This window comes from Panthera tigris, chromosome B3 (genome assembly GCF_018350195.1).
Source record: "Panthera tigris isolate Pti1 chromosome B3, P.tigris_Pti1_mat1.1, whole genome shotgun sequence".
In the NCBI taxonomy this organism is placed as follows: domain Eukaryota; kingdom Metazoa; phylum Chordata; class Mammalia; order Carnivora; family Felidae; genus Panthera; species Panthera tigris.
This window is the reverse complement of record NC_056665.1, coordinates 45,386,492-45,404,132: the sequence shown is the minus strand read 5'-3', so window position 1 is coordinate 45,404,132 and position 17,641 is coordinate 45,386,492. Positions and strand designations below refer to the sequence as shown.

Genomic DNA, 17,641 nt, shown 5'->3' with positions numbered 1-17,641 from the left:
TGTATAACATTTCCACCTACATGATATCAGTTAATCTCTGTGACAAAGAGCCAGGGCTGACTTCCTTTTCTTTGTTCTTTCTGCTACACCACAATTCACTTCCAATACCCTCGTCAAGGTCAAATGTCGATAGATGCTGGCTCCAGGATCACTAGGTCCAGCGGTCTCTAGCCAGGGTTGGCCTGAGTCAACCTTCTGGAAGTGACTAGAGCAGACATAATTTATCATCCAAACGGGGCCACTCTGAGTGCAGAAGTGAGTGTTGTTAATAATAAAGCTGGAACATGAGGCATGAACTGGGTCTGTCTCGGGTTGCATGGCTGTATCTGTGACCAACTTGATCTCAGAAAAGTCATGGGCAGCCTTCTAAGACAAGCCCTCCCAGCCAGTATCCTGTGCTACTTACCCACATATCTCTCACGAATCGCTCAGCCTCTTGGGCCTCCGAGCTGCCTGCTCAATAGAAGGAGGTTCCTGACATTACACTGCCTGCAGGGGTTGCCATGAAGATCTCGAAGATCAAATAAGACTGACGATGACACCAACCCCCAATGCCTCTAGGTAGAGTTGGTTTTACATGATGACGTGACCGGGGGCAAATTGTGGATGGTACACACCAGGCAGACAACATTGAGTGGGGGAGGGGAAAAAGGTTTGTAAAAAAAATGAGAGTTGGTAAAGTGCCCAAATTCTGTTTTAAATGTATACGTGATATTTTTATATACAATATCTCTGTACAGAAAAATGGTTGTTAAATTGCTGCAGGTGTTATATTTCTAAGTGTCCTTTCTGTATGGCTTTATTTTTCCACTGAGCATATATTTATAAAATGTACACACACACACACATATATCTGTTTTTAGTGAAAAAATATCAAATAAGGGATATGAAAGCACTTTGTGAAGTGAAATGAAATACACACACACACACACGACACTGTGTTCCATATTTTTGTTATTCCATGCCAGCTCAGACCTCCAATTCTTGCCATCTACTCCATGTTGCAGCCATAGTAAACTCTTCTTTATTTTTATTAAAGTTTGTTTGTTTGTTTGTTTGTTTGTTTGTTTATTAGTAATCTCTACACCCAGTTTGGGGCTTGAGATCAAGGGGTGCACGCTTCTCTGACTGAGCTGCCAACACCCCAACTCTTCATTAAACAGCAATAGGCCGCTAGCAGGAAAAGAAATGGCCTTTCTTTTATTTAGTCGGCCTGAAATGTTGCTTCCAAAGGACTATTTTCTTATCAAGGAACAACCGAAGATGTTTTAAATGAATAGTTAATACAGTTCAGCAATTCCAAGATGCATTTTTTCCTAGTCTAATATTCTGAAATTAGGATGTGTCTCTTTATTTTTAGGTAATCTTTATCCTCAACCTGGGGTTCTAACACACGACCCCAAGATCAACAGTCTCGCGCTTGACCAGATGAGCCAGCTAGGTGCCCCAGGATGTGTCTTTATAATCAGCATCGTGTCACAGCTTAACTGGCCGTGGATTTTATCTTCTGGCTTTTAAATTTTTTTTTTAATTTTTGGGGCGCCTGGGTGGCTCAGTCGGTTGGGCGTCCGACTTCGGCTCAGGTCATGATCTCACGGTCCGTGAGTTCAAGCCCCGCGTCAGGCTCTGTGCTGACAGCTTAGAGCCTGGAGCCTGTTTCAGATTCTGTGTCTCCCTCTTCCTCTGACCCTCCCCTGTTCATGCTCTCTCTCTCTGTCTGTCTCAAAAATAAATAAATGTTAAAAAAAAAAATTTTTTTTTAAATAAATTTTTTTTAATTTTTATTTATTTTTTTAAATGTTTATTTTGAAAGAGACAGTGTGCAGGTGCACGTGATACGTGCGCAAGAGTTGGGGAGGGGCAGAAAAAGAGAGAGAGAGAGAGAGAAAGAGAGAGAGAGAGAGAGAGAGAGAGAATCCCAAGCAGGCCCTGCTCTGTCAGCTCGGAGCCCAACGCGGGGCTCAGTCCCACGAACGACAAGATCATAACCTGAGCTGAAATCAAGCATCCAAAACTTAACTATCTGAGCCACCCAGGTGTTCCACTGTTTTCTGGGTTCTTTTAAAGTGGAAAAATAAAATAATGATGACTCTGTTTCAACCAGTAGCATCTTTTGGCTTGATGACTTATGGCACATAACACAAGGGGCCAGTCACCATCCTATGCCCTTTACAAATATTAAGTCACTGTTTAATACCGTCAAAGATATAAAATATTATAAAGATTTAGATCATTCTGGAAGCATCATACCATGTATCAATGTCATTTCAGGAACTACATGGTAGTTTTACTAGTGGGTTGATGACTGCCCAGTTCTAGAGGCTTTGCTATGAAAATGTTTGCAACAGCAAGGTAATTTCCTCTTCGATTTATAAAGGCATGTTCTGATTTATACCTCTTTCAACCTAAACGTTCCTTCAGTGTTAAGACCATTTGAAGCAGTAAGGTCCCTGCCCCTCTCCCGCCCCACCCCCATACATAGACCTTGGAGGGATTACAATGAGTTGTGACCTTTATTCACAGATGCTCTATACTCCAGGGCTTCCTAAACCCTTAACTACTTTCACAACTTTTCATTACCCAAGTTCCACCAGAACCATGCTTCAAATTTTTCTATGAACTACCCTTTTTAATTTGACTAAATCCTAAACAATCATCTCCATAAAATCACTAGTTTGGGATGCTAGCTTTATTTCTTCCGTATGTGTTAAAATAATAACAAAGACATTCAATTTAAAATACACACTTTGGGGTGCACCTGGGTGGCTCAGTGGGTTAAGACTCTCAAGGTTAAGTTTCAGGTCATGATCTCCCAGTTTGTGAGTTCAAGCCCCACGTTGGGCTCTGCCTTAACAGTGCAGAGACTGCTAGGGATTCTCTCCCTCCCTCCCCCTCTCTGCCCCTCCCTTGCACTCATTACCTCTCTCTCTCTCTCTGTCTCTCTCTCTCTCTCTCCCAAAATAAACAAATAAACTTAAAAATAAAATAAAATTCACACTGTGGGGTTGTCCATACCCATCTCATCGTTTATCATGGTGCATGTTCCATACATGGGGAACTGGCTGCCATTCTCTCTGGATCCTCTCCCACTAATTTTAAGTCTAGCCAAACAGAATTTAAATGGCTGCCCTTCTATTTCCCAGATGTTCTCTGTTGTGGAAAATCTCCAATGGCAAGACCAGATTCTCTTTTGGATAGCAGGTGAGAGCTTAGGTTTTGTTTTCACAAGTAGAAACTACTCTACCGAATGTCCTGCACTTTTCATCAGGGGTCCTAAGACCCCTCCTCTAGTCTCCTTTCCTCAGAAAACCCTCCAAACCACACGTGGGACATTTTAGTGGTCCCCCAGGGTGAGGGCTCATCTTGAGGTGGAGGAGGTAATTCTCTCTTGGGCACCTGCAATTTATCCTTTCTCTTTAGGGAAGCACTTCCTAGTATTTACCAGCACTGCTCTTTTTGCCTCTCAGTCTCTAGGAAATCTAGAATGGTGGCTCTCTCTGCTTTGGGAGAACATTTTTCTTACACAACCGCTACTTCTCATTACCTACCAGCACTGTTTTGAATATTTTATACATGATCATTTATTTGATCCCCACCACCTTACCAGGCAGGGAAACTGAAGCACAGAGAGGTTAAGTATCTTGCCCAGCTGCAACAGCTGGGCTTCAATCCCAGGCCATCAGGCTCTTGATTCTTTGCGTTTAACCATCATACCTACTGCTTCTTATAATAAGGTAAGCGGCTGTTGGAAACAGTAATTGCTTTATTACTATCCATGCTGCATCAGTCTCTTTCAGCTGCACATGAAGCAGACACCTATAACTGGTATGGAGGACACCTTGCGCAAAGCCCAGCATCTGGGAGCCCTCAGAGCAAGCAGCCTGGCTCTAACAGGGCCCTGCACAAGTCAGAGAAAGCTCAGTGCCATGGAAACAGCGTTGGGAGCCCATCTGTTCCCTGCCACGTCCCCAGCATGTAGGGCAGTGCCTGGTGGCTCATCTCAGGACTAGGTGTATGTCACTGTGGCAACTATCAGTGGGGGACATAGGGGTTCTGGGACCAGAGTCTGCCCCAAGGAAGAAAGAAGTTTCCAAAGCTTTCCTATTGCCCCCACCTTGGTGATCAAAGGGAAGAGAAGTTGCCCCTAAAGACAGCTCTCCTTAATTGTCCGTTGTCATCCAGCAAGGGAAAAAAGGCTAATCTTGACCACAGGATGAGTACATTTCATGCTACAGAATAAAATGAATCAAAAGGTTGAAATCCCTTCATAAGACAAATGCTGGTATGACTTCTGTCACTATACTTCAATCAAACAAACGATAAAGATTCACACTGATGTCAGTCTTTCTTTGCAGCTGTGGGTCTGCCAGCTTGACAACATCCTCAAGCACTTACCAGTCATTTCTGGGACCTTGGTGTCAACACTCCGTTTTCGGGTACAAAGGTTGGGGAATGCAATTCCTCTCAGTAATTCAGCAGTTGATTAGAATCAACAGACTTGAGCTTAAGGACAAGCTCTACCTCTGTGACCTTGGGCAAGGTCAGTTTCTTGGAATTTTATTCTCCACAATTAAGGCCATCTATTCAATACCTAAACATGATCTAGGGTTTGTACCTCTACAGACAGGGTTTTCATTAATAAACCAAGAAAAAATCTTATCAGACTAGGTGTCCTGATTTTGGGTCTGAAAATTATGGAAATAAAAAGGGGGGGGGGCAACTGAACAATTTCTTGACACATAAAATGAACTATTGCTCTGTACCATGAAAGGAAGAAATCCTAATTTAAGTGTTGTTCTGAGGAAAAATAAATATGCAGAGACTTACCAGCAGACTATAGCAGAGTTGATATCATTCGGATTAAAAATAGTCTCCCAGAACTCACTACCGTTTACAGCATCTTTCTATACTGATTGCAAAAGATGCATTATTTATTTCACACAAAATGGTGGTGGTATGACAACCTAAGATAACTGATTTTATGTTTTAATATTATTTAATTTTCTGGAAAATGAACTGTTTGGGCATATCTGAATGGGAAAATTCAATTTACAAAAAGGTTGAGGGAATTCTTTTCTTACATATATGTATACATATTTTTTTTATTTTGGCGAGAGAGAGTGTGTGAATGAGGGAGAGGGGCAGAGAGAGAGAGACAGAGAGACACAGAGAGAGATAGAGAGACAGAGAGAGAGAGAGAGAGAGAGAGAGAGAGAGAGAGAATCTTAAGCAGGTTCCATGCTCAGCACAGAGCTAGATGCAGGGCTCAAGCCCCTGACCCTGGGATCATGACCTGAGCCCAAATCAAGAGTCAGAAAGTGAACCGACTGAGCCATCCAGGTGTCCCTACCTATATGTTTTTAAAGTCCGTGTGGAAACACCAAAATGAGTAGGATTTTAAGTGGAGGCACAACAGGTAAGGTGTTAATATGTCATCTCCTACTTAGGGGTGCTGTTTCAGGATGTGCTAAGAGAAGGATCTGGAATGTGATCAGGGGTGTCTCAGGGACACGGGCAGCCTTTGTCATGGATTAGCCATGGGACTACTAAGTCCAGAAGTTGAGGTCAGGGGTGATGGGCACCCCCTGAGCACCAAAGTCACAAGCCAACACTGAACAACAAAGTACAGAAGTGAGAAGTGCCTTCCAAGAATCTTCTGTTTTTGGCACGGGCACAACTGGACCCTCTGCTTGCCTGATCTGGCCTGATCTATGGCACACTGATGCCATGTTGCTCTAGGGCAAAATGTAGTCAAAAGGCATTGCTCTAGCAGCTTTTCGGGTATAAACAAGGCATGTTTACTAGATCCAGAGAGATCCTGGGCTACAGAGAAGCAGGCTGATAGGAGAGGAGGGTTCTGTGGGCCTCCTGAGCAGACACGATCAACATTGAGGATCAGCGTCATCAAGGGTGCTGAAGGCTCAGAACAGCTCCAGGTGTGAAGGTAAAATACTCAGTCCCGTGTCTCACTCCATTTCATCACTTGGCAGAGGACATGAAACTCACCCTGCCATTTCTTTTCAAGACCCACACCTTGGACTTCAGGAAAGGATCAATGGGGCTGGGCTGATGGAATTTAGGAGGGGGTGAGGAGAATTAAAAGCCCCAGGGTAAACAGCAAAGCAGGCTGTGGTCTCCTGAAGCTCTGTTATCAGCTTACCTCTCAGAAGCCACACCCGGGACTGTCCAAGGCCAGCACAAGGGTGTGGGTGTCTGTGCAGCAAGGAGGAGCAGAGACAGATTTCATCTTGTATTTCTGTGTCCCTTGCCCCCAGAATTTCCAAGGGGCTTACCACCTACCTGCTGTGCACCCTCACTGTCAGTTCGGTAAGCAAGTCATGGGGATGAATTTGCAATAAAACCAATCTGGGAGATCAATACAGCTTCACTCTGAGCTTATCCGGACCCTGGTTATGGCATCCTTCCAGGTTTGGGGGAGGCCACCCACAGGTAGACTTTGTCCTCCTTTGATCACCTAAAATCCTTACTAAAGGCTCGACTGCAAGCAAATACAAATTTCTTTTTCTTCAGATCTTTATTTATGTTTTTTTGAGTAGGCTTCATGCCCAGCGTGGAGCCCAATGTGGGATTTGAACTCATGACCCTGAGATCAAGATCTGCGCTGAGATCAAGAGTCTGACACTTAACTGACTGAGCCACCCAGACCCCTTCTTCAGATTTTTAAAACTACAGAAATTGAGAAGGGAGGTAAAGAAAGGCAGAGAGAAAGAGAAAACCGACTTTCTGAGGGGAAGACATTCTAACAGAATAGAGGTCTTAGTACCCCCTACTACTAAGAGGACTTTTATTTATTTATTTTATTTTTTTTTTTTCAATATATGAAGTTTATTGTCAAATTGGTTTCCATACAACACTCGTGCTCATCCCAAAAGGTGCCCTCCTCAATACCCATCACCCACCCTCCCCTCCCTCCCACCCCCCATCAACCCTCAGTTTGTTCTCAGTTTTTGTTTTTTGTTTTTTTTCATAGAAGATCTACCCTCTTACCAAATTTTTTTTTTTTTTTAATTTTTATTTTTGGGACAGAGAGAGACAGAGCATGAACGGGGGAGGGGCAGAGCGAGAGAGGGAGGCACAGAATCGGAAACAGGCTCCAGGCTCCGAGCCATCAGCCCAGAGCCTGACGCGGGGCTCGAACTCACGGACCGCGAGATCGTGACCTGGCTGAAGTCGGACACTTAACCGACTGCGCCACCTAGGCGCCCCCTAAGAGGACTTTTAAAGAAGTTAAGTGTTTCAAGGATATTTAGTAAAAGCAGCATTGTAAGCCTACCAATCTTTAAGCCTCAGTTTCTTTTTCTATAAAATGGGGATAATAACAGTAGCTACTACTAGGGGCTTTTGAGGGCATTAAGTAAGATAATGCATGGAGAATTCATATTACACTGTCTGGCCCAACACAAGTGCTAAGTTGTTAATAATAGCAAGTTGTCACCAGTAGCAAGTGAACACTGGGAGCCAGGAATAGTGCTCTGACTGGATATCTGATGTTCCAAGAAAACTGGAAAATTGTCGTCTCATTGGGCTGATAAGATGATAGCAGAGACAGGATTCAATAATGAAATACAGAATTTTTAAAGTTTCGTGATACTCAAGTGAAGTGGAATTGCACGACATGTGAATGGTCTGAACCCAGATTCTGAGAATAGGAATCTACTGCAGCAGAACAGAAGACAGTTGTTGCCCTGGGGCGCGTGGCTCAGAGCATGATCTCATGGTCTGTGAGTTCGAGCCCCGCGTCGGGCTCTGTGCTGACGGCTCCTGGAGCCTGCTTCAGATTCTGTGTCTCCCTCTCTCTCTGCCCCTCCCCCGCTCACACTCTGTCTGGTGCGCTCTCTCTCTCTCATAAACAAATAAACATTAAAAAAAATTTTTTTTTTAATTTAAAAAAAGGAGAAGAATAAAGACAGCTGGTGCCAGAGAAGGCACGTAGGGGATTTAACAGGCTAACTAAAAAGGAAACCTATAATGAAGAAGTACAGTAAGGACCACTTGAGTAACAGATTGGTACCTTATGGGAAAAAAGTAAAGGTGTTTAAACCAACTACAAAGGAAAAAAAGGTCAGGAACAGGCAGAATGCTTCTATATTCACATTCCAAATCCTACAATTTTAGAGCTAGAAGGGGCCTCGCCTATCTGTCAACCAGTCCAAGCTTTTCCTGTACCGATGAGGAATCTGAGGCCCGGGGAGGTGATTCGTGCCCGTGGTGCCAGCTACTTAGTTGTAGAACCGGGGCTAGAACTTGGGTCCTCCAGCCTCCGTGCAGCAATTTGCAGCCCTCTGCTGCCAACCACTCTTGAGCAAACCTGTAGCAAAGGTTTTTATCACCCACAGAGGTTCTGGAAAGAACAAATAAGTCTAGGCATGTAAATATTTGAAAAGTCTCAAATAATAAACATTAGCATTTGTGAACCTTGACCCTCTGGCAAACAGACTGTATGAGGGTCACTTGTGTCCATCCAAATATTAAATATTTGAAAAATTAAGATAAACATAAATAGAAGTTTTAAATTTGCCTTCCAGGGGGTTTATCATGCATGCAAAAGTACAGAGATCCCACAGTTTGAGGACCACTTTCCTGGGACCCCTTGCCTTCCATAGGCCTCTGTTTATGGGCAGTGGGGAGGGCTGGGAGTGGGGAGGGGAAGTCCTGGCATTGGCTTAAAACTCAGAGGCAAGTAGGTAAAGGAGAAAGGCACTCTCCAGAATATGGGAGGGAAATGTCAGCAGAAATTGGAAAGCTATAATCTAACTAGCGATCTCTGGCTGTAGAATTCTATGGTGCCCCTTCCAGTAGGAATTTTTAAATCACTAAATCACTAAAACTGAAATCACTAAAATTGAAAACAAAACACAACCTAACCATGTCTGATGTGATTGTGGGGCATGGGTGGGTCACAGCAGTTCACCGTTCACAACACCATAGAAAATCCAAGAAATCCCATTGCTTACTGTATTCTGCAAAATGTAATATAGCATCCAAAAGGCAACCCATGCCACCAAAAGGTGTGATCCACAAAGCTTCGGGAACAGGGAACGGGCATTGCTTTTCTTGAGCACCTACTATGTGTTAAATACTATGTTAGGTGCTTTCTTTCACTTGGACTCCAAGGAACTGTAGAACCAGCGACGTACTCTGATCCCCAGGTAACAGATGAAAGACTTGGCCAGAGAGAGAGTCATGGAGTCCAGATCCGTTCTCAGGTTTGGTGGGTTTAGGAACCCACAGGAGCTTCCATCGAGGCTATGGTGGAAGACAAAAGAAGTGGATTCTCCACACTGTGAAAATCCCTCCAGGGAGACCCATCACCCGACGGCAAGGTTTCAGGTGCAGCACCGAACACTGCCCTTAGATCCCACACGGCAAGTTGAATGAAGGATCGCCTTGGCTGTGGAACAGAGATCGCCACTCTACACATTTTAGGGGCATTTTAGGCACACTGATAGGACTGACGTGTAGAAGGATAACGGGTGCTGTGAGAAGCCTCAGTGGAGCTGGGAGGCCAGAGGGTTGGAGCTACCTTGCGACGCTGGGCCTCTGCCTCTGCCCCCTCTCCTTCAAAGTACTCCTCATAGCCTGCTTCAAACACAGAGCCCCACACCTGGGTCTTCAGTAAGGGCAGGCTTCTCATTCACTGCTCTTTGGGGAATAGATGCTGGTCTCCTTCTATGGCAAAGGTGCTTTTTACCACAATGAAGACACTCAAATACGTTAAAAATAACCCCACAGAAAATCTCTCTGAGACAAAATAGGCAAGACAAATGTTAATTGCCAAAACAGTCACCAGTAGGGAGCCGCGGGAGGAATATACTAGAGAGCTTCCCAGGTCTAATGGCATGCCACCTCCAGCCCTGCAAAGTCAAGAGCGGACAGCAAACTCTGATCTTGTTTATAGTGTGGACAGGAATGGGAGTCAAGGGGGCTGGGACTGACACCCAAATGATCCCAAAGCAGTATTACTAAGAAATCACTTTAGACAAGGATTTGAGACCAAGTGAGACCTGCTCTCTGTGTTAGGTAGAGAGTGCCCACCCAGTTATGGAGAAAACAGTGCACTCAGTTTTGGGCAGGGCAGTGAATAGACATTGGAGATCAACATTACCACCTCACAAAGAGGGTTGTGCTCAAAAACTGCCAGCCAGACCCCAAGTGGATTTGCAAACACATCTGCATGGTTTCTGGTTGCAAAAATGCTGAGAAGATTTGTCTACACTCTGCTCCCAAGGGCAGAAAAATCCCTTTCTACCTGAGTCCCAGACCCAAAATATAAGGACAAGTAGCACCAGTGGTCCCAATATGCTCTCCCTGGCTGTGACCCCTTCACTGCCTGGGAGTTGGGCCAAAAGCACAGTATTACTTACTGATCAAATAGCTGATACCCTAAGATACCTGGAAGTGACCACACTATCAGTTAGGGTTCACTGGAACCAAAAGCAAAACGTTTCATGGTTTGTTTGATGAAATTTGGCTTTAAGGTTCAGAAGTAGCTGCTGGTTTTGCATATACAAGAAAAGCTCATTTTGAATTTTTTTTTTTTTCAATTCAGCGGAGCAAGAGCACAAGGTTAGGCAAGAGAAATAGCTTGAAATCCTGGGAAAGATAAAAGGAAAATGATTTAAATTAAACATGCGGGAAACATTAAAGAAGAGAAAGACATAAGACAACCCTAGAGATCTAAATATACAACTTAAGAATAGTTGTTTGATCATCGGGCAAGCGTGTGAATAAATAAAATACTATAAACGCTCTAAAGGAAAAAAAATTAAGAAAAAAGTTTCCTTCCGACTTCCATTCTAGGAAAACCACAGTTTTTTTGTTTGATACAACTACAGTTCACACGCCAGACGGCTATATTCAGCTTTGAAAAGCCTATGTAACATTCTCTAGTTAAAAAAACAGTAAGTGAACCAATCATTGCCTGTCGGTGGGTAAATTTTGTTTGGTGGGTGGCTTTGTTTTGAGTGGGTGTGAATAAAGGCAAGGGTGATTTTATTTAAAAATTTTGGAAGGCTCAGTCAGTTAAATGTCCGACTTCGGCTCAGGTCATGATCTCAAGGTTTGTGGGTTTGAGCCCTATATCGGGCTCTCTGCTGAAAGAGTGGAGACTGCTTCGGATCGTCTGTCTCTCTGTCTCTCTCTGCCCCATCACCACTTGCATTCTCTCTCAAAAAATAAATAAACAAAAAATAAAATAAAATAAATTTTAAAAAAATTAAAAAAAATTTTTTGTAATTTAAAATTTTTATCCTTAAAAAAAAAACAAAAACAAAAACAAAAAACCCCGTGGTGGTTTTACAGGATTCAGTTGTTGTTTTTTTTAAGTTTATTTATTTATTTTGAGAGAGACAGAGACAGTGCTAATGGGGGAGTGGCAGAGAGAGAGGAGACAGAGAATCCCAAGCAGGCTCTGTGCTATCAGCACAGAGCTGGATATCGGGCTCGAACTCACGAAACCGTGAGATCGTGACCTAAGCTGAAACCAAGAGTCAAACGCTTAACCGACTGAGTCACCCAGGCGCCCCCAGGACTCAGTTTTGAAGAGCAGTTTGAATAGTTTCAAACATATTCAATTGGCGTTTCCCCGGTCTGCAAATAAAAGTCTGTACCACCTTTTCTTAAAGGTATTTCTGCAGCACTTTCTGGCTATGAGTTTGTACACTTTCTGTCTGTAGAACTGTCATTATTATTTAAACTTACATAAAATGCACTTCAACTGGCAGGCACGTGAGGTGTGAAATTAAAAGTGTATTCAGGAGGAATAAAACTGAAGCTAGGCACCAGGATGGACAAGCATGCACAGTGTTAGAGATGGCGATGTGAGGTCTAAAACAATGTGTCGTTCCTCTCTATTCTATTTTGCCCCATTGTGTTTTGAATAGACTGAATCACTGCCCAGCTTTGGGGCCCAGCCTCTGAAAGGCCCCATTGTAAGGGATATGCTTTCCCCCAGCAGAGTTAAGGTTGCTGTAGTAACCTTCACTATGAATTTCCTCACCAGTGGGATGAAAATCTCAACTGAATTGTGACATTACTATAGTTACAAACAAGACTGCAAAATGAGCATGGGCCTACCCATTTAGAGGGTCTTCTCTTATCTGAACATAACCCGCTATCTGCTGCCTGAGTCATCCACAGAGCCAAAGAAGGGACTGAATTTCTACAAGTCGAAGAAGTGAACCTGTAAACCATAATGGAGGATCCCTCCCATTGGTGTGCAAGCGGTGGGAAACCAGGAGTGTGCAGACCAAGGCAGGGGCCTCACGGTGCATGAACGACTTCAACCACGTGGTTGCTGGGTTAGGAGAGCCACTTTTCTGGTGCTGAGCAGGGAGGCATGGGTATCCATGGTCCAAATGCTACAACCAAATGCTACAAGCAAAGAATAAGTATGCACTTTGTTTGGAAAACCAATTCACGATTCAGCAGTGCCCCTTTTATTCCTTCAGGGAAAAAAGGCAGAAAGCAATCACCCCAATTTACCAGACATACTAAGCTGGAGTGAAACCACTGTCCAGTAAACTCTATGGATGGCTCACTATGTAGCAAGCAACATTCTAAGCTATTTACATATATTAACTTACCTAATTGACCCAGCAAGCCTGTAAAGTCAGCATTATTATTAACCCCCATTTTAAGGATGAGAAACCTCAAGAACAAAGAAGTTATATCAATACCAGTGAGTATTCTCCTGCCAGAACCTATACTCATAATCTCTTTTTTATTGAACTTGTCCACATCAGGCATTGGGTGTTCAAATCTGGAACTCTGGAGCTTGGGAGCAAGAAATGGGCCAGGAACATCAATTTAAGAGTCCTTCATTGGCTATAAAAGCTGTTGCCATAAGGCATGCGTGAGATTGCACAGAACAGGAAGCAAGCAGGAGATAAAAAAAACCAAGGATAGGAAGCATTTCATCCATTTGTTTGTGTGTTTGTTCACCGATTCATTCATTCATTCCAACAGTTCTGTGCCTACTAGGAGCCAAGCACTGTTCTAGGTGCAGGGATAACACCTGCAGACTTACACAGACGAGGCTCCTATTTTCATCAAGCATACTTTCATTGGTGAGGCAGAAAATCATGATGATAGATAGGAAGGAAAAATAGAAGCCGCCAAGGAAGGCCAGAGGGGCAAGGCTGAGTACTTGGCACCAGAGACAGGAAACAGGCAGCCAAGATGGAATCCCCATCAGAGGGTGCAGCCCGGGTCACACAGAAAAACCGTCCGCCTTCCAAAGGAAACAGGCCCAACGACTGTAGTCGGGTCCCCATCCAATAAGAGAAATAACGCCCCCTCTACTGTGTCTATTGCTTCCAGTCTTGTTCCTTAGCTGTTTATCATCCCAGGTGAGTCCTAAAGTAACTCTAGGAGGCAGGCAGGGAGCAGGCATAAGGATCTCAGCCTGGACAGACTGGTAAACCTTTCCTGATACTTTAGGGGGAGTGGTAAAGATTCAGGGAGGGCAGAAGAGCAAATTTCCAGTTGGGCTCATCAGCCTTGGGGAACAGCCTCTGTGTTCTCCGTCTAGCATGATAATGGCTATGTCACCCATTGTGGGATATTATTAAGCTGGGCTGTGAGTGTCTCCGTGTGCTGTGTCTCGCCTACTTAGAAATAAAGAGGGGGCAGGAGGAGGGAACCAGAACCAGCAGCAGAGCTAGACTGCTTTTAAACCTAGAGACAGGGAGAAAACAAGCAGCTCTTTAAAAACAATTTCTAAGCTTACTTAAAGGTAGCAATTCCAGCCTAAAAGCCTCTGAGCTTGGTAATACACCCCCCTAGAGAAAGGGCAAAATTATCAAGGCACGGAGAAGAAGGAGACTTCAGGCTGTGGATGAAGGCCCTGCTCCATGCCAACTTCTAAGTGAAATGAGGAATTACAGTAATTCAGCCCACAGTGATTTCCCGTTTTAACCGATGTTTCCTGTTTTCTATGCTGGGCATCATAAGGATATTCAGAACCAGACCCAGAGTTCACAGGCCGCCCTTTCACTGGGCTACATTCTTTCTGTTCACTCATTGCATTATGTGCAACATTACAACCCAAAACCGATCTGGTTTCTTACTGACCAATTTGCGACCACCACTACTGGTGCTGAGAGAACACACAGCTCTGTGGGGGCAAGATGGGGTTTCTAGAAGAGCCAGCTTGCCTAGCAGCTCCCCAGGCTGATTGCCCTTGAAACAGAGTTGGGACCTGCTGGATGCGGTCTCCACAGGAATCGTCCACATCTGGTTGGGAGGATTTGATTCAGGAGTCAGGATTGGGGGCAGAAAGGGGACAAAAATATCTTTCCTGCCCTTTCGGCAGATTGCTGACCCATCCCAGCATAGAGGGACCACTGGATTTTCTGTTCATTTTGTTTCTTTATGATCATAGAATAACAAAAGTATGGGTTTTTTTTTTAAATCTTTATTTATCATGGGGAGAGAGAGACAGAGACAGAGTGCAAGGAGGGGAGGAATAGGGAGAGAGGGAGACACAAAATCCGAAGCAGGCTCCAGTTTCTGAGCTGTGAGCACAGAGCTGGATGCAGGCATTGAACTCACCAACTGCGAGTTCGTGACTTAGATGCTTAACCGGCCTGAGCCACCCAGGCACCACACAGAAGTATGGTTTTTTGAAAAACTTTTTTAAAAATAATTTTGCCATTTCAGAAAAGTTACCAAAAAACACACAAAGGATTCTTCTACTTGTTACCAATTTGTAACATTTTGCCTCCCTTGCTTCCTTTCTCTCTCTCCCTCTCTCTATATATGTGGATTTTTAAAAAATATAAACCATTGAAAATAGCTTGTATACATCATGTCCTATTGTTCCTTAATACTTCAATCTGTATTTCCTAAGAAAGGAATTTTCTTATATAACCAAAGTAAACAACCTCAGGAAATGTAACATTGATACCATACTTTTTATCCAAGTCAATATTCCAGTTTCATCAATTATTCCAATAATGTCCTATAAGATTTTTGTTTGTTTGGTGCCAGATAATCATGTATTGCATTTAGTTTTAATATTTCTCTAGTCTCCTTTAATTTTTAACAGCTCTTCAGCTTTCCTTCATCCTTTATAATACTGACATATTTAAGAAATCAGGCCAGATAGCAGCAACTTCTTACTCAACACGTCTCCAGAGCAAGAGAAACAAAAGCAAAAACGAACAATTGGCACTTCATCAAAATAAAAAGCTTCTGCACAGCGAAGGAAACAATCAGCAAAACTAAAAGGCAACCGACAGAATGGGAGAAGATATTTGCAAATGACATATCAGATAAAGGGTTAGTATCCAAAATCTATAAAGAACTTCTCAAACTCAACACCCAAAAAACAAATTCAGGGAAGAAATGGGCAAAAGACATGAATAGACACTTCCTCCAAAGAAGACATCCAGATGGCCAACCGACACATGAAAAAATGCTCCACATCACTCATGAGGGAAATACAAATCAAAACCACAATGAGATACCACCTCACTCCTTTCAGAATGGCTAACAACAACAGATGTTGGTGAGGATGCAGAGAAAGAGGATCTCTTTTGCATGCTGGTGGGAATGCAAACCCACCAGCAGCCACTGGGGCAGCCACTCTGGAAAATAGTATGGAGGTTCTTCAAAAAATTAAAAATAGAACTACCCTATGACCCAACAATAGCACTACTATGTATTTATCCAAGGGATACAGGTGTGCTGTTTCGCAGGGGCACGTGCACCCCAATGTTTTTAGCAGCACTATCAACAACAACCGAAGTATGGAAAGAGCCCAAATGTCCATCGACAGAGAATGGATAAAGAAGATGTGGTGTCGTGTATATAAATAAGATGTGGTGTGGTGTATACACACATACACACACACACACACACACACACACACACACACACACACACACAATGGAGTTTTACTCAGCAATCAAAAAGAATGAAATCTTGCCATTTGCAACTACGTGAATGGAACTAGAGGGTATTATGCTAAGCGAAAATAGAGAAAGACAAATATCATATGACTTCACTCATATGAGGAATTTAAGATACAAAACAGATGAACATAAGGGAAGCAAAAATAATATAAAAACAGGGAGGGGACAAAACAAAAGAGACTCTTCAAAATGGGGAACAAACAGGGTTACTGGAGGGGTTGTGGGAAGGGGGTGGGCTAAATGGGTAAGGGGCATTAAGGAATCTATTCCTGAAATCATTGTTGCACTGTAAATTTAAAAAAATAAATTCAATAAAAACAAACAAAAAAAGAAATCCGGCCAGATATTTTATAGAATTTCCCTCAGTTTGGGTTTGTCTGATGTTTCCTCATAATTAGATTCAGCTTTTGCTTTTTTTGCTAGAATTCTGGTCAAGTGATTCTGCGTCCTTCTCAGGGTATCACATCTGAAGGTACATGATGTTTGTTGATGTTTGTTGGTGATATTCGTGTTTATCATTTGGTTAAGCACTGTCCCATTTCCCCACTGCATAACTGCTATTTTTCCTGTTGTGAGTGCCAAGCAACATGTGGGAAGATACTTTGAGACAATATAAATATCCTGTTCCTTATCAAACTTCGACAACCAGCTTCGAGGGAATTAAAACAATTTTTTATGTTTATTTATTTTTGAGAGAGAGAGTGCGTGCACACGTGCGGGGGGAGCAAGGGCAGAGACAGAGAGGGGGACAGAGGATATGAAGAGGGCTTTGTGCTGACATCAGCAAGCCCGATGTGGGGGCTGGAATCATGAGATCACGAACCATGAGATCACAATTTGAGCCAGTCGGATGCCCAATGGACTAAGCCACCCAAGCACCAATGGAATTAAAATTTTAAACCCAGTTACTTGGCATTCAGGGAGAATGCATTACTCTCACATACTGAGTATTTCAGAGACAGACAAGGTGTATGGAACATCTATGTGGGCTTCTCAGAGACACGGTAGCTGGTTTCCTCACACCTGCTGGGTTCCAGGTAGGCTGAGGTTGCTGGGTGGCTGTGCTCCTCCTCTGTGACAAGTTACACCTCCACAGGACATGAAATAATGCATTCCTAGAAGCTGAACTGAAAACCAGAAGTATGAGTCAAGCTGATTGTTAATGGCCCAGACAGCACCATGGAAAGAGGTGTACAAGGAAATCAGGTCTGCCCATATGCAATGCTATTACATGAGGGATGTTTATCTCTGGTTTCCTTTATCAGTGTGCCTATGAGCCTGCTCCCCGCTCCACGCCCACCCCACCCCCAATCCCAACCCTCCTCTCTTTAGCTCCAATGCTGTCGAATGAGTATCTGTCTACTTGGATGGTGGACTTGGAGGAAGTTCTTTTGGACCAGAAAGCTTGAAACCAGGGAGAGACAAGTGGGTTGGGGGTAAAGAACAACGTGAGTAAGAAGGATGAAGTCCAACCAGTCAGTTCAAAGAGGCTGCCAACAATTGTTCCTCAGCCACAAAGAAGGAAGACCTTTATGACCAACCTTAGATTCCAGACATTCTTGTTCCCACAAGGGAATCTGCTACCACCTGGGATAGTCCTCAAACATTTTCTTTTTGCTAATAACTACTGTGTGGAACTATTACCTCAGAGGACTTTGTTATATAAGAGCCACCAGTAGATGGCCACTTCCACAACCAGAGCT

At 43.5% G+C, this 17,641-nt stretch overlaps 1 protein-coding gene across 1 annotated transcript in view; it reads right to left on the bottom strand.

Moving 5' to 3' along the window:
• The window catches only part of MYO1E (myosin IE), a 211,567-nt gene that overhangs the window by 136,681 nt on the left and 57,245 nt on the right, over positions 1-17,641 (bottom strand). The gene's annotated exons all lie outside the window — the stretch shown is intronic.